The sequence below is a fragment of the Otolemur garnettii genome, unplaced genomic scaffold (genome assembly GCF_000181295.1).
Source record: "Otolemur garnettii isolate 467f Iridium unplaced genomic scaffold, OtoGar3 scaffold00031, whole genome shotgun sequence".
Classification (NCBI taxonomy): Eukaryota; Metazoa; Chordata; class Mammalia; order Primates; family Galagidae; genus Otolemur; species Otolemur garnettii.
The window spans coordinates 8,283,262-8,302,365 of NW_003852426.1; the positions used below are offsets into that span (position 1 = coordinate 8,283,262).

The following is a 19,104-nucleotide window of genomic DNA, read 5'->3' on the forward strand; positions in this document are numbered from 1 at the left end:
GCTTGAGCCCAGGAGTTGGAGGTTGCTGTGAGCTGTGATGTCACGGCACTCTACCGAGGGCAACAACTTGAGGCTCTGTCTCAAAAGAAAAAAAAAAGAAAGAAAAAAAATACAGGGAAACTGAGGCAGGGAGAGGAAGTAACTCACTCAAGGCCACACAGATAACAATGAGTAGAGCCAGGATTCAGCCCCTGGGGCTGTGCTCTGACCCACAGCTAAGCAGCTTCTAAACTTACCTTCTGTGGAGTCAGGAAGGAAGGCGCACTGGAGATCTGTTCCCTCCAAGCTGATTTCTTTTTGTCTCTCTCATTTTCTCTCAGTTTTGCCTCTCACATGGTGCTTGGTGTGAGACCCAGGTCTAAGGCCAGGCAAGCTTGGTAGAGTCCTGGTAACTAATGAGCAGCTCTCTAGGGAGGGTTGCCTGGGAGGCAGGAGGCAGGGCCTGGGCCTGAGCCTTTTGTCCTCACAGGCCAGCTTGAAAGAAGGAGAGGTTTAGGTTTGCCCAGACACTCTGGGCAGCCTGGTTTCCTCCTCTCCCTCCCTGGCTGACTGGTCACTCCAGACCTCTGCCCTTTGTCACCTCCTCCCCAGCACCTGCAGTGGACTCCTGCCCAGACCATTGGATATACTCTGGGCTTTCTGGGCCTGGTGAAATTCCACTGTCTCTCCCCTCTGGAGAGTGTCTCGCCTGAGGGCCTGGCTTTCCCTCCTCACCCCAACACAGAGAAGGTAGGAACCACATCTGTCTTCCTCACTATCACCACCTAGACACCTTCCTCCAAGGTGCTCTGGGACACAGCAGGTACCAATGACTGTTAGAATCAGTGAAGGGATATTGGGATGTTCACGTTGTTCTGTGGGCCAAGAGGGGTCACCAGAGGTTTTCAGCAGGTGTGTTTCATGATCCAGTTTTCCAAGTGTCCTGGGGCGTTTGAGACAGGCATCTCCCCTCCTTTCCGGATAGTGTTTGCTGAGAGCTGTGGCAGCCTGAGAAGACCCCTCCCCACTGGCTAAGAAAGAGAGCAGGGGTGGGGGGGGTGGGGGGGTGTCCCCAGGCTCATACAGCATGAGGCACAGGCAGCCAGACAGGGCAGTGCTTACAAGGCCTGCTTCTCTGGCTGCCAGGCACCATTAGTGCCCACCTTGCTGGGGGAGGGGGCTGCAGCCTGCGGGCATGGGGCCTCTCGACAGCCTCGTGTCAGAAGGCCCTGGGCAGACTGAACTCTGTTGCCTCACAAGACAGGTCACTTCCCTTCTCAGCTTCCAAGCCTTTACCCGAGCTGTTTTCTTGTCCCTTAACTCGGTTGGTATTGAAGTCTGGGCGGCCTGACAGCCCTGGCAGATAGCCCAGAGGCCAGCGCCCCAGGCAGACACTCTCTCTGCCTTATTATTCAGCTCCAACAGGCTCACTGTGATTGGGTGGCATTTGTGAGCACAAAAGAGAAGGCTCGGGCATTCAGGAGGCCCTTTCAGAAAAGGGCGCTGCAGGCCTCCTGGCTGGAGATCTTCCTGAAGTCAGTTTGAGTCTATTTTCGGCAGTCCAGGCATTTCTGTTTGCACCCTGACCCTGGCCTCCTGGGCACCACAGGGGAGGGACTTGGCATACTTGAGGTGCAGGGGTGGGCTGGTGCTGAGGCTTCTGCCGGGGGGGGGGGACCCCTGCCTTGAGGACCTGGTGCCATGGTCTCCCTGGGCCTGCTCTCTCACAAACGGGGTGGCACCCACAGGGGGCAGTCCTGTATAGCCAGCACCTGCATCCACCTGGCCTCCCTCTACCTGCCGTTGGCCAGCTCCCTTAATCAGTGCCTAATGTGATCCAGGGCTGCTTTGTCACCACATCATCCCTCATCATCTGCAGTACCCAGATCAGAGGTCCCGCAGCTGTGCTCCAAGCCCCCCACTCAACAGGAAGTATCAGACTAGAGCAAGTGAGGGTAAGAGCGGGCTGGGCGGCAGGGAGGCCTTCGCAGACAACAGCCTCCAGCCCTGCTGCCCCCTGCTAGCCCCACCACCGACCTTGTTCCTAATCTTGGGAGGGACAGAGAAGAGGGTAGAGGCTTTGAAAATTCCACCCAGGTATGATGCCCTGGTTCCCGGCATGCCCTGTGGCCGCCTGTTGTTGATTTTAAATCCGTTCGCTCGGGAGTCCCAGTTCAGTCCAGCAGACAGCATTATTTGCTTATTAATTTGTTTATTGATTTACTGGGCTGTACTTGGGGCTTCTCCCGGGAAGGACTCCAGACGTGTGTGCCGCTCAGCATCCAGCCATCAGTCAGAGTCAAGTTTGAACTTAAGATGCCACAAGGCCTGGAGCGGCCGGATTCAAACCAGTGCAATGGGGGATTGGAGGTCCGAGCAGTTGGTGAGGTGGTAGGCTACCTGCAGCCACTCCAGGGACACAGGCATGCTACCCCCTGGGAATAGTGCCCCCTGGAGTTGTGCTGCGGGCCACTCCTGGTTTGGGCCTCTCCCTGTAGAGGGAGTGGAGTACACAGCTCCTTCTCGGGAGAGGCCCTTCTCTGGCTCAGCCTGTATGTAGAAGGCCTCCTTCCCAGAGGTGGGGGATGGAGGAGAAAACCAGTCTAAGGTCTTTGGTGCCCCAGGGGTTCAGATTCATGTCTTAGGATGGGTTTTCCAACATGCCAGGATTAAGAAGGCAAGGGGTGTTTCTAGCAATGATTCTTTCAGTTCTTGCATAATAATACTACATTTTTTAAACCTCTGAGGATGTCTGTGGCTTTGTCACCTTTTTGAGGCACATGCTGACTACAGATTGTGGCAGACAGATAGGAGGGGAGGAGAGGGAGTACGGGGAGGAGGCAGCAGCCTCTGAACAGAATCTATCATGGATACCAGAGGATCTGTAAGAGTGAGGTGGCTGCAAATGTGGGCTGGGGGTCAGGCAGAGCTGGGGTGATTCCCAGCTCCATCATTTATGTGCTGGGCAACCTCAGGCAAGTTACTTACCCACTCTGTGCCTTATCTCATCTGTAAAATGATAGTGGGCATGTCACCCTTATAGGATTGATGTGAGGATCATAAATGAGATAATGTAAAAAATGCACTAATATATAAATGATTGTTATCTCTTTATTATACATATAAGATTAGAGATTTCCTGATGGAAATCTCACTCCTGAAATGAAAGGAGACCGTGTCTAAATAAATCCAGGGGCTCCCTTTTCAGATGTGTTTTTCTCTTGGGCTGTTTGGGACTTCTCTGGGCCTTCCTGGAACTCTTTCACTTCCCTTTCCCTTCAGGTTCAAGATCAGAATCTCCCAATATTGCATAACCCAATGTAACACTAGTATGTGGCCATAATATGCTGGATGTGGACATAGGTGGTCAGGTCTCATAGAGGGAAAGGAATGTGGGTGCCCCCTGAATCCTGCTGCCTTGTAACAGTGGCCAGGGTCTTGGGGGAGCACATGGGCTGAGGGTTCCCACTGCCCAGGCTTCAATCCCAGCTCAGCCATGTACTACTGTGCAGCCTTCATCAAGTGGTTTGATCTCCTATACCCAGTTTCTGCATCTGCTAAAGAATAGTACTGCACTTAGCTGGCGGGCCATTTTGAGGTTGAGTTGATACATCTCACACACTTAAAATGCAAAGCATCTGGGCACAGCTTCCTCAACTTCTCCGTCTTCCATTATTCCTACATCACTGAGCACATCACACTCGACCACACCAGGCTATCCCTGCCATCCAGTCATGGCCTCTTTCTTTTTTGCACTTGGCTCTTCCTTAGACAGGCATGTTTTTTGTTTGTATGTTTTTGAGACAGAGTTTCGCTCAGCCACCCTGTGTAGAGTGTTGTGGCGTCATTCTAGTGCACAGCAACCTCAAACTCCTAGGCTCAAGAGTTCCTCCTGCCTCAGTCTCCCAGTAGCTGGGACTACTAGCACCCACCACAACACTTGGCTGGTTTTTCTATTTTTAGTAGAGATGGGGTCTTGCTCTTGCTCAGGCTGATCTTGAACTTCTGAGCTCAGGTGATCCAACTGTCTTAGCCTTTCAGAGTCCTAAGATTATAGGCAGAAGTTGCTGCCCGCCTGCCAGCAGGTAAGTTTTTCCTCCAAAGTCTTTCTCATGGTTCGGAGTCTGGTTCCACTCACTTTGGAAATTTTTCCTTGGTCCCTTGGGATAAAATTTACCTACCTCTCTCTCTCCCCCTCTCCCCTGAGCTCCCCAAAGTCTCAGCATATATCTGTCTCAGTTTAGCAAATTCATTCTTCTCCCTCCATGTCCCACCAAATGCCTACCCATTCTTTGGGACTTGATGTAGGTGTCACTTCCTCCAGGAAGCCTTCTCTGTTTCCCTCCTGCTCCTCCCACAGGATGGGTTGGGTGGGTTGTGGTCTCCCACAATCCTTGCTTCCTCCCACAATACTGTGTGGCTTCCCATTATCACCACACTCTAAGGGGTTGGTTTGTTTCCTTGTATGTCCCCTGATCAGCTGACTTTGAGCATCTAGTGATGGGTCAGTACTAGGATTGGTGTGGGCTTCAGATAATAAATAGTAAAACCCCCAATATATATTGGCTTATATAATTTAGAAGTTTTACTCTTTCTCTCTTGAAAGTCTGCAGTCCAGAGCTGATGGTGGCTGAGATCCTATCGTCCATATGGTCCTTTAAGACCCAGGATCCTGCTATTTTTCTTGCTGCTCTGTGATGGGTCACTTCAATGCCCAAGGTTCCCTCGCAGTCCAACATGGCTGCTTCAATTCCAGCCATTTCATCTACTTTCTAGTCACCTGGGGGAATAGTGTTTGCCAGCCATCTCCTAAAGAGAGTTTCAAAAGCTACCATTTGACACTTCTAGGGTGTCCAACCTTTTTCTTTACTGCCACACACTGAAAGAATAAGAGTTCTCTTGGGCCATACATTAAGCATACAAACACTAACAAAAGATGATGAGTGGGAAAAAAAGTTCTGTGCATACTTTTTGTGTTATCTACCACCATGGATAAGCAAACTAGGCTTCAAATAAGCTGCATGTGGCTCAAGAGCTGCAAGTGGACACCTCTGCAAGTTTATACCTTAGTGGTTAGCATTTAGTCACAGGGTTATATCTAGCTGCAAGGGAGGCTGAGATATCTGGCCCATATCCCACATGGCTGTGTGTCTGACCCCAAATTCCATGACTACAGACAAGGAGAGAGTGGAAAGGAAACAACTAGCAGTCTCTACCACAGAGCCCTTGCCTCATTCATCCCTGTGCTGAGCCCCAGACACCCTACAGCATTCACCTGGCACGTAGCAAGTGTTCAGTGTTTGCAAAAAGAAAGACTTGTGTTGACAGTTACAGTGTGTGTGTTTGCCTCCCTGACCAGAGTGAGTGTGTGGCAGCCTCCGATTGATTCATCTGTTCTCCCATCCCCAGTTCACTCATTCAACAAATATTTGTGCCTCTTATGTCCTAGAGGTTGTTCTAGGTGCAGGGATAATGAATAAAAGAGATAAAAGTCTGAACCTTTCTGGGGCTCACACCCAGGGGCTTCCCTAGTGGAGGCCCTCTTCTAAGTGTTTTCTGAAGACTAATCTCGGCTCGGTGCCTGTGGCTCAAGTGGCTAAGGCGCTGGCCACATACACCTAAGGTGGCAGGTTCGAATCCAGCCTGGGCCCGCCAAAACAACAATGACAGCTGCAACCAAAAAATAGCCAGGCATTGTGGCGGGCACCTGTGGTCCCAGCTACTTGAGAGGCTGAGGCAGGAGACTGGCTTGAACCCAGGAGTTGGAGGTTGCTGTGAGCTGTGATGCCATGGTACTCTACCCAGGGGGATAGCTTGAGGCTCTGTCTCAAAAAAAAAGACTAATCTCCTCAATCTGGGTGCTCGCATTAGTCATTTCTGTCTCTCAGAGGAAGAAACGGAGGTACAGGAAGGTCAAGTGGCCCACCAAGGTCATGCAGCTTACTTGAGACAGAGCTGGGTTTAGACATAGTTGGGCTGGCTCGAAAGCCGGCACTCTTCGCCTCTGCCGTCATCACCTCTTAGTGTCTCCACACTCTGGCGCGCTCACTGCACACACTGTGCTGTGTCCTCCTTTCTTCACTTAACTGTGTCATAGTATTTCTGGTAATTTTTGCAATCATCGTTTGTGGTGGCTACATGGGGGAGGGTGGGGCACAGCAGCTGTGGTCTACGTGTATGGGGGGAAAGAAGGGGCGTTTACTCCCCATGTGGCATCAAGGAGGATTTGTATTTGACAGGGTCAGGGTCAGGGGCCTGCTGGCCTGGCTGACATTTTCTCTCTGCCATTCTTTGGTCCTCTAAGAGGTCTGTCTTCTCAAGACCTCTCTACTTACCTAGTCCAGAGGGAGGCTGCGAGGCCTCGATCTTCCCACTTCAGCTAGGGAGGCCTGTCCAGCACATCTGTCTTCTCAAAGCCTTCTCTACCTCCATGGAAGGGAGAAGAAAGTATGAGAGCTCTGGAGGAAGGAAAGCAGACCAAAGATGAGGTGCTGGGTCTCACATCTCTGCCATCTCCCCACTTCCTCACCTCTCCCTAACCTGCCCTCTTCGGAGCTTCAGGGGAGCAGGATAAAAGAGAAGGGAATGAACCCTTCCTGCACACCCACTGCTTACTGAGAACATTACATTGCACAGGGGACAACTCTGGGCCTTAAGATGGGCTGGTTCCAGCCTCCACTAGCTAGTCAGTGGCGGGGCAGAGTTTGCAATTCTGCCACTAGTGTAGTGAGCAGGGAGGGGAGTGGCATATGTGGCTGACCATTTTTCAGATGGTCACATCAAGGCCCAGAAATTTCGTTAAGCAATTCCTGTTCACAAGCCACAGGTTGCCCAGTGAGTCAGGAATGGAACTGTGGTTTTGAGAACTCTCAGTCCAGGGTTCCATCTCCAGCCCCACATTTGGTTTCTAGGAAGGACCTCAGGGATCTCAAAGTACTTGGTTAAACTCAAAATCAGCAAGTACTGTGGCCAGACTGATTCCTGGCCAGCATTGTGTGAGGGGCTGTGGGGGATAAATAAGAAAGTCAAGATGTGGCTCTTATCTGGTGGTGGTGCTGGTGAAGTTCCAATCGGGCTGGTGAGGTGAGCACTTGGAAACAGGCAACTCTTCCAACACTCAGTTTTTCAATATGTGGCAATACCCTCAAGTGCCTTGAGAGCTGGGATGGATTGCAGCAGTTAAGAAAGATTTGTGGAAGAGGAAGATTTGAGCCAGACCTTAAGAAGTGGTAGGAATGAAGCCCAAACCTAAAGGAGATAGGGCAGGAGGGGCAGGATACCAGCATGAGTAAAGGCACAGAGGTTGGTCTGGGGTGGCATGTGCCGTGTACAAGGTGGGACCTGGCATGATAGGGGTGGGAAAATCATTAGAGAGGAATAGGCAATGACACTGGAGAGGAAATGGGGGATCAGCCAATGGAGGGGTTTGGCAGAGCAGTAGAGGTATTCAGATTTAGCTCTGTAATCCAGGGAAGACTAACATTGAGCACAGGTGCTGCCAATCTTCCCTCCGTCAGCCGTAGCATACATGGCTAACTGATCACTGTGCTCTCCCTGCTGAATTCATATGAGGCCTCAGAGATCTTTTCAACCCAGAGCTCCAGGCAGTCCATGCCTATGGTTTGCAATTGAGAGGAAACTTAGTTGCTGTGGGTAATTGGAAGCCCCTGTGGGTTCTTGAGGAGGCGAATGAATATCAGAATAAGTTTTGTATTCTGGAAGCCTGGGCAAAGTCTTGCTCTGATCCCACCATCCTTGAGACACAGCTGTAGTAGGGGATGGGCCCTCTGAAGACCTGAGGGCACCCTATCCCAGGCCTGCCTCCTTGGGGAGAGGGCCCAACTTTTTCATCATGGAAACTTGGCAGGGTGGAGGGAGGGGAGAGAGAGATAGAGCAGTGGTCATGCCACTTAGGTGAGATTGAATTCTGAACGAAGACCTGGTTGGCTGCCCAGGGCCAGTTGGATACTGATTCTAATTTGGTGAGTTTAAATGTACCTTTAAAATGCATAGAGGGCCAAACAAAACTCATCCGTCATGGTTTTCAGGGCGAGAGGGATGCATCTATCCTCCATAGATAGATATGTGAGTATGTGTGTGTGTATATATATATTAATATATTTTTTCTTTCCTCAAAGTGAGTATTGATTCTCAGTGACTGTAAACAGGCCATAAGAATGCTCTCGGGCATCCCACCCTCTGATTTCAACCATGCAGATATGACTCTGAAATGACATTCCTCCTGTGGCACAGGCTTGTTAGTCATGGCTGGTGTGTGTGGGGGGGGGGTGGTGGGTGATTAGAGGCACAGGTACTAGAAAGGCAGGGACTAACAGGGAGTCATTTCACCTTCCAGGAGCTGCTGTGGACACTGAGAGAATGTGTTTGTCAGTTGTGGGTCTTGGAGGCTGGTGGGTGGAGAAGGAGCTCAGATGTGCCTGGAGTGGGAAGCTGCAAGGTCCCCTCTTTTCAGGCCCCTGGGCCCTCGGCCCACCTCCAGGCTGCATCTTTGTCCCCGGCTGGGGAGGCCTGTTGATAACCTAGCTCCCTAGTAAGCGCTGAATCCATGAGTGGCTGAGAGATATGTTTATTTTCCTTTAATGTTGTTCAGGGTTCAATTTACCCAGTGGCATGCTAGTAAATAAATAAGAAAACCAAACCTTTGACAGGAGGAAATATGGAGTTTTCCTCCTCTATTCCTGAGAAATAGCTCAAAACTTTTGTGACTCATGAGGGTCTGCAATGTTTGGCTAACAAAATGAAAAAAAAAAAAAGGAAAAGAAAACCATCTTATTTCATATATATTTGTCAACAGCTTTATAGCAAGTGGAGAATTTTCCATATAATGTGGCCCCATGCACCATTCGTGCCAACACCAGGTTCCCCAAGGTCTGTAGCTGTGTCTGAAGTCAGAGAAGTGTAACCTGTATAATTGTATCTCTGTAAAGGGGGCTGTTTTCTACTGCCCAGAACCCATTACCCACCAAATCTCCTGACACTAATCTCCTAGGCCTCCAAGATGTGGGGGTGGGGGTGGGGAGTTATTGCACAAAAATCATTCAACTGCTCTGGCTCAGAACACAGCAGCAGTTAAGAAAAAAAAGGCAAATGAAGGAGAAGCTGTTACCAGCAAATAAGGCGTTAGAAGGCGAGACCAGTGAGGTGAGAATGACAGCGAGGCATTCTGTCATCTGTGTACCTGGAAGACTTTGCTGAGACCCTACTGTGTGCCAGGCATTGAGCAAGGCATAAGGAGAGGCAATAACAATAACAATAGTGCAGTCGTGATACTATCCGTAATAAAGTGGCCATCTCCCTGGCGCTTGCTAAGGATGGCGTATTGTGCTAAGTAGAGTGGATATACTTGTTCTCAGGGGGTTTATAATCTGGTGGGGGAGGGCAGCTCAGGCTTAGCTACCCACTGAAAAATCCAAGGAGAGTTCTTCTTCTCTTAAAGGATAGTTGGGAAAACCTCAAATTGGGAAATTTTAATACATTTTTTTAAAATTCAGGTTCTGATGGATGTTGTGAATTTCCCCCATTTCTTTGAGGGACTAAGGGCTCAGGTTACCAGGAACCCTGGTAATTTAGGTTTTCATGGGAGAACTTGCCAAATTTAGCACAGATGGACAAAGAGGTGAGGGCCTCTACCAGCTCTACCAGGCACTCGTGCTCCTACCTTTGAAAGCACCAGAAATTGGTTTTCTCATCAGTGCTGAGCTCCACCAGGGAGGGCCATAGCCTACTCAACTCTGAACCTCCAGTGCCTGGCACAGACTCTGGCACACAGTAGGTAAGTCTTGTCAATGAGCAGGTGGAAGGGAGGATGAATGGATGCTAGAGAGGAAGCTAGAGAGGTCTTTTAAAAATATAAATGAGATCCAGCTACTTTCTTGCTTCAAGCCTTCCAAAGGCTTCCAGCACAAATAAATGAAATCCAGTCCCTTACCATGGCCTACGGGGCCCTTTGGCTGGACCTGGTGGCCTTGCTATTCTGATTTATCCTGCTGTCCCCCTCATCTGCTGTTGTTTCTCTTCCAAATACTCCAAACTCATTCCTGCCTCAAGCCTTTTTGCACACTGTGCACTCTTTCTTGAATGTTCTTTACCCAGATGGTTGCACAATGGGCTTCCTCCCATTTCTTGAGGCTTGACACCCCCTCAGAGAGGCCTTCCCTGGATACCTGTCACCCCCTCCATCCCATCCTATTACCTGGTTGCTTAGGTTGGTTCTTTTCCTCTTTGTGGCACTGGCGCAGGTTCCAAGGGTGTGTTGGAAGGGATGCTCTCCATTTCCATATGTCCCTCCCAATGTCCTTCCATATAAAAGAAAAATAATCCTTCATATAAACAATGACAGTGCCTCAATTTAAAAATTTCTCCTTTTTTTAGTTTTTAATTAAAATCATTATTTATACTTCGCAAACCCAGCTTTAAGATGAGTTCTCATCTAACCATTTTGTCACCTCTGAGTCCCTTTGGATGGGACTTCTAGAATAGCCATAGTCCAAGGCCTTTTAATCCCACCATGATGGGAGTCAAAGACCTCAGACAAGATGAGCTCTGTAATCTGGGGTGTCCCACTGAGCAAGAAGAAAAATGAGCTACTCAGGGAGGAAACCCAATGGTGGACCAGGACTAAGACATTCAGAGAAATAACAGAAGGATGAGTGCTTTGGAACAGGGGCAAGGTGTGTTTTGATTAATCAGAGAGGGCATTTGTGTTACACTGGGATGATTTTAAAAGGATGAAGGTGACTATGATATCCAGAATAATGGTCACTCTGTACAGTGCTAGACTCCAAGCCAAGCACTATTCTAAAAGCTTTCCTCTTATTCATTTAATCCTTATAAGAACCCTATGAGGTGGGTGCTGATATCACCCCATCTTATAGATATGGAAAGTGAGGCACAGAGAGGGGAAGTAACCTCTCCAAGGTTCCCAGCTAGTAAGAGGTGGAGGCAGTATTCAAACCCAGGAAATGGTTTGAGTCCTAATCATCACACTCTACTGCTTCTCCAATAATGGTGTCAGCAGTACCCCAAGTTTCTATAGGTCTTTGCAGTTTCCCAAGCCTGTCCCCATACTCCAGCTGAGTGCCCACAATGTGGCCAGAGAGTTTCATCTCTCTTTTCTAAATGAGGGTGCTGGAGTTGGCTCAGGAAACCACCCAAGTTTCCACAAGAGGAAGAGGTGGAGTAGGGCTCAAAGCCCTGCCACCATGCCTGACTGTAGTTTACAGGAAAGCTTTGGGGGTCCCTGTCCTCCAACCAAAGTCACTGAGCTCCAGCCCCAAGCAATTGGGAAATGACAGTGAAAATCCGGCAGGCAGGCAGTATTCCGCTCCTCTCTCCCAACCCACTCTCTCCCAGCCGTAAGATATATATAGCGGGAAATGAATCGCATGTTTGTCTGCAGCCCCTTCTGCAGATCCATCACGGAGCAGCGCTCAGTGCAGATTTTGCAAACAGCTTGAGATTACTGAATTAATTAGAATAAAATTAATCAAAACACCCACCACAAAGGAACCTGAGCGTGTAGAGTATGACTTGGGTGAGGGAGGAGGCACCGCCGAGAGAGGGCAGCGCAGGCTGGACTGGCTTCCTGCCCAGAGCCCAGGGGGCGGGCCAAGTCAGAGGATGGGGCTCGCATTCCAGCCCCGCGTCTGCACGCTGGGTGTCTGTGCAACCAGTGCATTTTGTGGAGACTCAGTTTGAGTCCCGATGGGATGTTGGGCTGAGCCTTTAAGGAGGTGATAAATGGAAGAGAGGTGAACTGACAGGGAAATCGCGACATAATAGAGGTCGGAAGACCTGGATCTGAGAGCCTCATTATCCCAGCTTTCCAGGATGGATGGTTTCGACGTTACTCCCTGTTTCAGTCCTTGGAAGTTGTACAAAAACAGATTAGAGGTTAAGAGCATAGATCCTGAGGTAACCCGTCTGGGTTCAAAGCTTGGTTCTACGGCTCACTTATGCTGTGTGATCACTCTGAGCCTCAGTTTCCTCATCTGTCAAATGGGGATAATAACAGAACCTCCCTTATGGTATGTTGGTTAAGTGCTATGTAAGCATAGGCTGTTATTCTCACATCTAACCAGTCAAGAGGCCCTGTCCATCTTCTTTCAACTTGTCTTCATTTTTTTTTCTTTTTGAAACAGAGTCTCACTTTGTTGCCCTCAGTAGAGTGCTGTGACATCATAGCTCACAGCAACCTCAGACTCTTTGGCTCAAGCAACTCTCTTGCCTCAGCCTCCTGAGTAGCTGGAGCTATAGGCGCCTACCACAATGCCCGGCTATTCTTAAAGACGGGGTCTTGCTCTAGCTCAGGCTGGTCTCAAACCTGTGAGCTCAGGCAATCTACCCACCTCAGCTTCCCAGAGTTCTGGGATTACAGGTGTGAGCCATTGTGCCCGGCTACAACTTGTCCTCTTATTTCTTTTTCTTCCTGCTGTCACTTTCTTGGTCAGGCTTTCGTCACCTCATTCGTTCATTCATTCTATAAACCCTTACAGAGCTGCCACTATTGCCTGACACTGGACCAGAGCTTAAGGATGCAAGATAAGACACATGCCCTGCCTTTGGGGGATTCCTGTCTAATAGAGGGGTGTGGAAGCACCTGGTCAAACTCCAGGGGCCAGGAAAAGCTTGACAGAGAATTTTGAACTGCGGTTCTTGGCAGCCTGGGAAAGGCATTCCAGGGAGTGGGTATTCCCCGCAAAGCCCTGCCAGCAGAGTTAGTGTCCTACAACACTGATTTGGTCATGGAAGTCGTGTCCTGGTTCAAGAACCTGTCATCAACCCTGCTAGCTCACTGTAGTCGATATTGTAGTTGATAGAAAGTCCTCTGCTTGGGTTTTAGATGTCTCCCAAATCTACCTTCACTTATTTAGTCTGTGCTCTCCAACTCATCTGGGTGCTCAGAGCCTGTCTCCCTCTATAAGATGATAGGGTTATTATGTAACTTAACCTGATGATCATGTGTATGCAGCAGGTGCTTAATAAATGAGCTCTACCTCCCCTACCAGCATATACTAAGCTTCTTGATCTGATTCTCTTTGTTTCAAGTGTGTGCTGGGGGGTAGCGCCACCAGAGTTCAGAACATTGTTCCGAGAATCAGCAAAGGGATTTCCAGGCGTGGCTTGGCTTCCTACGGGCCATTCCCAAAGGGATCTTCCTTTATTTCCTCATCTGCAAACTGAAATGGTGGTAGAGATTCTCAGTAAGGGGCACTGTGGGCATTTGGGGGGAACAATTTGCAACCATCCCAAGCAGGGTGGAAGAGTTTAGTTTCCCAGTAGTCCCGCCTCCTCTGGGCATCTGCAACCAGAATCACCCCCTCGTATTTCCCAGCCCTTTCCCCCTGCCCTGTGACACAGGCTTCCTTTGAAAAGCATTTTCATGATCTTTACCAGCCTTGACCTTCTTCCAGGCTTTGACTCCTCAATTAACTACATGCCTAGTGCTTTGTGGACACTCTGCACCTCCCCACAGCGTCTGAAGGAGTTTGAGGCATAGATAAGTCAGGACACCGGAAGTCAGTGACAGACTCCAGGGAGCAGGTATAGCCCAGGCTCACATCTGGCTCTGCCACTTACCACAGACTGTGTGATGCTGGGACAGCTATTTAACTTCTCTGAGCTCCAACAGTAGGTTTGTCTGTAAAAGGAGCTGTGATGGTAAGATTACGTGCCTCATAGTGTCACTGGGAAGGTTAAATAAGATAATAAATGTAAAGCACAGACCATGGCATGTAAATAAATGCTCGATAATAAGTTTATTGGGTCATCTTGGGCAAAACTGAATCTCTCTTAATTTTCTCATCAAATAAGGATAATAGTGCGACCCTCCCAGGGATGTTGTGAGACCAAAGTCAGCAACGTCCATCTATGCCTGGCATATCATTGGCCCTCAGCACAGTGCTGGTGGAGGCTGGTGGAGGATGACTGATTCTCCACCTTTAGAGGTCAGTTTGGCATCTTTCAAAATCACAAATGGACATAATTCTTGTCCCAGGAATTCTATCTCTAGCTATTTTTCCTATAAATGTATCTCCAAGTGTGCAAATAACTTACATATAAGATTTATATTAGCAAAAGATCAGAAATAACTCACAAATTATCCATCCACTGGGTACAAGGTAAATCAATTATGATACATAGATACACAGGAATACTATATAGCTATAAAAAACACTAAGGACATTTTTTATGTACTCATATAGAAATATTTCCAAGATATATTGTTCTAGAAAAAAAGAAAGCTACATTTGTATGTTTATGTGTAGAATATCTCTGGAAGGACTCACAGTGAATCAGCAACAGTGGCTGTTGCCTTCAGGGAGGGAAACTGGGGCACAGGGGAGAGAGGAGGGCTTTTATGAATTTGGAGCCAGGTGGATATAAATGTAAACACAAATGTAAAACTCCAGGAACTGTAATAACCCCAGATCTGAAGTGAGGTCTCTATGCTGGGGGGATGATGTGAGGCTTGGCTCCCCCGGTCTCAGGCATATGGCCTATTGCTCTTGCCATCAGCACACACTTCCAGGGACCAAGAGGGGGGCTTGGTTGGGGGTCATGAGGTGCTGTGACACACCCCCGCCCCCGGAGCAGGCAGTGGCTCGGTCCATCCCTGGCACCTTGGGAGGCCATCTTTCCCCAAGGGTCTCCACATGTTTGCCTTCAAACCGGGGCTGTGGTACCAAGTGTCTAATTGCTCTTCCTGAGACTGTGCCACCCAAGGGTTCCATGAGTGTGATTTCACAGATGGCCCTAGCCCTGTGCCTCTTCTCCCTGCCTGGCGTAAAGGAGTGAAGGCTGCTATAGTTCTGAAGGAATGAGGTTTCTGCCCCAGAAGCAGGATTCAGCCCCTCAGAGGGGACGGGGGGAGGGGGGTGGATGGAGATATAGAGCCTACGGAGTCAGACACCCTTGGGGTCAAATTCCATCTGGGCCACCTACCTGCTATGTGGTCTTGGGCAAGGCCTTTAACCTGTGTAGGCCTCAGTTTTCACATCTGTGATATGGGAGCAATCATACCCACTTCTCAGATCGTTGTGAAGAGTGAAGGTAGAGTGTATTAACAGAGTAATCACTGAGGGAAGATTTGGGTACAAGGATTTGGAAGGTGATCCTGGGAAGCACTAAGTGAGGGAGACAGGGCAGGAGAGGTAAGTCGATAAAGGGTGTGTCGGTAGCAGTTGGCATCCTGGTATAGGGGTCTGTCTTGTCCTTCCTCTGGGAAACTGTGGGCAAGCCTTGGTGTTAACAGAGAGATAGCTGGGGTATTTATACGCCAACTCCCTATAGTCATCAGGTTGAGGGCAACTCTGAGCTGCTTAAACTCTTAGTATTCCACCCTGCCTAGAGCTCAGGGCAAGCAGGCTGGAGTGATGGGTAATCAGAGAAACCCAGCAGGCAGAGAATCACAGGTGTCTGGACTCCAAGAGCCATACGTGGGAATAGCAAGTACTGAGGGTATGTGGAGGAGGCACCACTGTTTTGGTCACAGATGCTTTAACATGTGCCAGACACTGTTTTAAGCACCTCCCAAATATTAAGTGCTTAATCTTTACTAGAACACAATGAGTAGATGAAGACACTGAGGCATTAAAATGTTATGTAATTGCTCAAGTTCACCAAGCTAGAAGGAGGAGCCAGGATTTTAACTGAGAAGTCTAGCTTAGTGGATCTGAAGGGCCTTAGGGACTACCTAGGTCAATTCCTTCATATGGATGAGGAAACTAAAGATCAGAGTGGAGAGACAATTTATCAAAAGTCACACAGCTAATGAGAGGACCAGGACTTGAACTTGGATATCCTTTTCTTTCTCTGACACCCCCCTGTTCAGCCTTAGCCTTTTCTCCTCTGGGTTACGAGTCTCAACTAGGGCTGGGGCGTCAGAGGTGGCTTTCCGCAGAACACTGGGTGCTGCAGTGCGGAAGCCAAGAGGCCATTAATCGGCCAGGAAGGCGGGTGTAGCACGATCAGATTATGATCTTTAGGATGCATGCTTTGAATCTCAAAATCAGCAAAGGAATCAGGACCCAGAGGAGGCGTGTGTTGCCTGTCCCTGCTTTTTAACCCCAGGCTGGCATCAAAGAGGAAGCGACAAGCTGGGCTCACTAGGGTGTGAAATTTCCTTTTTGTCTCCTGGGGTGGGGAGGGAGAGATGAGAAATTGCACTGCACCCCATGTGTAATTAAAGGCTCTAGAATTTCTTGAAGATTATGTTGCTCAAAGAGACTCCATGGGCGCTGGGTGGGGAGCTGGGCCCTGGCTGACATGCCTCTCGGTAGACTGAGAGAAGTTAGGAAGGATGTGTGTGTGTGTGTGTGTGTGTGTGTGTGTGTGTACTTGGAAAGAGGAAAGCACAGCTGACAAGGTATAAATTAACTCTTGCAGCTTCAGACCTCTGAGGAAAGTCAGAGCAGGAGCTGGCTGTCTTTGCCTGGAGACAACCTTCAAGAATTTTTACCCTTAAGTTGCCAAGAGGTGTGCTTGCGAAACTCTACAGAGGTTGCTATAGACATGTCAGATAAGATAAGTGACCAGTTTGTCCCAGTTTTCCTAAGACTGTACCAATTTTAGCACTGAAAGTCCCATGCCCCAAGAAACCTCTCAGTCCTGGACAAATCAAGATGGTTAGTACCCCTAGGCATGACCCTTCAGTCCTCACCCTCACCAAGCTTGGACCAAAAGAAGCTAGCTGTATTGAAAGACCAGGCTGGTGGGGGCTGAGTGAGTTCAGGATTATGGACAAGCGTGGGCCATTCAGCCACATTTCCAAATCTGTTTCCAACTCTTACCTTTGGATCCTCTGCCTTTTTCTACATGCTCCCTCAAATCTGATCACACTCCTATCAGGGGCCCATCCTGTTCTGGGAAGAGCATCCATGATTCCCTTGTGGGTCTGCTGGGTCTGGTTGGCAGGGCTGTGCTCCTGGACAGGGGACAGTGCAGGACAGGGGCCAGGGTATGAATGCTGTGCAACTTAGGAAAGTCCCTTTGCCTCTCTGGGCCTCAGTTTCATATGAAAGAGTCGGACTGAGAAATTTAAATTTAAAAAAAAGATTTAAGTTTAAATTAGAAAGTAATGTATTTGCTGAAAAAAATTTAACAATACAAAAAGCTTAAAAGTGACAGGTTAAAGTCTCTTTCTCCTTCTCTGTATCCTGTGGAGCCACCATTGCTAACAGTCTCTTGTTTATCTTTCCAGACATTTTCCATGCATATGCAAGCATGTGAGTATATATAGCCTTTATTTAAAATGTAACACAAATGAGATTGTACTTTACATACTATTCTGCAACTTGCTTTTTCTGTTTAACAATATATCCTGGACATCTTTTCACGTCCACACACACATAAATCTTCCTCATTCTGGTTGCTGCAGAATGTTCTGCTGTGAGGACGCACCTTGGTTTGTTGAACCAGAACTGCTGGCTTCTGAGGTCCCTAGTACCTTCAAGCCCACTGCCCAGACAACAGAGAAACAACTGGAGGGTGAGGAGTGGAACAGGGCTGGGCAATATTAGCAGATTGTCCATCCAGGAAAGCTGGGTGTCTGTGGCTTCTCTTCACTGAGGTGCTATGGAGATGGGTGTGGGGAAAACAGGAACTCCTGGGTCATGATAATTAGGCATGGGGTGCAGAGTGGGGGCTTCTAAAGATACACAAACCATCCTCCCTGGTGCCGAGGTGGAGCCCCAGACACAGGCTCTCTTCTAATGCTCTGTGACAAGGCTGCAGTACCCAATAAGCTTTCCATTTCTTTGTCTTTCCTGAGAGGAGCTCATGATTATCACCTTCTAGGTCACCAGGAGCGGAGCAGAGCACAGAGGTTTTGCTGCTTCCAGCTGGCTCCCATCACCAAGTTAGAAGGGAGCCTGCAAATACATTTCCTTTTATCATCTCTCCACCCCAAAATCACTTCCCCTGGCGGGGCTAGGAGAGGGGAGGTGGACAGCAGGCCTCTCAGAAGACCTGGGCAGGAATATTAATACTGCGGCTTTCCAGCGCTGAGTGGAGGGGTGGCCATAGCCCAGCCAGGTCCTGGGCGGGGATTGGGGTGGGGGTGGGTGGAAGATGATTGCCAGCATCCTGTGGAAGGCGCTGATCCCCATCCCGGCTTGGCTCACGGCAGGGGCCACCCTGAGTCCTAATGAAAACATCTCCCTCTTGACAAAGCCCCCTCCTCCCACACACACCATCCGGACTCCTTAACCACCTGAGAGAGGATGGGCCCAGGACGCGGATACCCAACCCGCTGGGCTGTGCGCGTACATTGACATAGTTTTTCTCCCGGCAGGTGCATCCATCTCTCTGGGTCTAGATAGATAATACAATCTCTCTGCCCACACCCCATTTGCTGGGAGACAGCCGGGGCTTCTCAATTTTTTATGGGCTCACTTAGCTTGGAGGAAATCCAGAGGTCAAAGCCGGCACAGACGCTCCAGTCACCTTGCCCATCCCGGTGCGCAGCCTTTCCGAAACTGGCTCACCCACGGGGCCCTAAATTACGGCGATTACACTGCAATTCGCGGCGCGATATTACTTTGATACACTACCTGCTGCAGCCTGGCCCGGGAGGCGTGCATTATTTACCAGGGAGGCTGCCCGCGCTCTGCGCTACAGCCGCCAGTGCTCCACGGGGTTCCTCCCGCCGCAGCCCCGCCCCTGCCGGTACACAGTCTGGGGAAAAGGGGATTGGAGAAGCCCCCCCACCCCCACCAGCCCCACGCCCACCCAGAGTGACTCTTTCCTGACAGCAGCATAGGCCAGGAGAGGAATGAGTGGCGGGAGTGGCAGCTGGCAAAGAGGTTGAGGGTTGGTGGGTGGGGAGAAGTCCTGAGCATCCAGCTCCTCCTGCTCTTAAGGACACCCTGGCCCCCATTAGCCAGCCTAAAAGAAACCTTGCGGTGTGCACCTGGGAACCACACGGTGGGAGGGCCTAGGGGTGCATGGCTGGCTCCTGACCCTAGGCTGCTGGTCGGCTACTAGCAGCCTGTTAACCCTGCAGCCAGGTTCAGGGATTTGGCCTGAGGCACCGGTGGGTGACAGAGATAGAGGGAGATCAGGTGTCCCCCTTTTCTTTCTTTCTTTCTTTTTTTTTTTTTTTTT

The 19,104-nt window shown here is 49.5% G+C and overlaps 1 long non-coding RNA gene across 2 annotated transcripts in view; it reads left to right on the forward strand.

Moving 5' to 3' along the window:
- The first annotated feature begins 616 nt into the window (after positions 1–616).
- Positions 617–19,104, forward strand: part of LOC111725082 — a 74,546-nt gene continuing 56,058 nt past the window's right edge. For both annotated transcript variants that reach the window (XR_002773236.1, XR_002773235.1), the window contains exon 1: positions 617–729. This is a non-coding gene — a long non-coding RNA (uncharacterized LOC111725082). The remainder of the gene's footprint in view (positions 730–19,104) is intronic.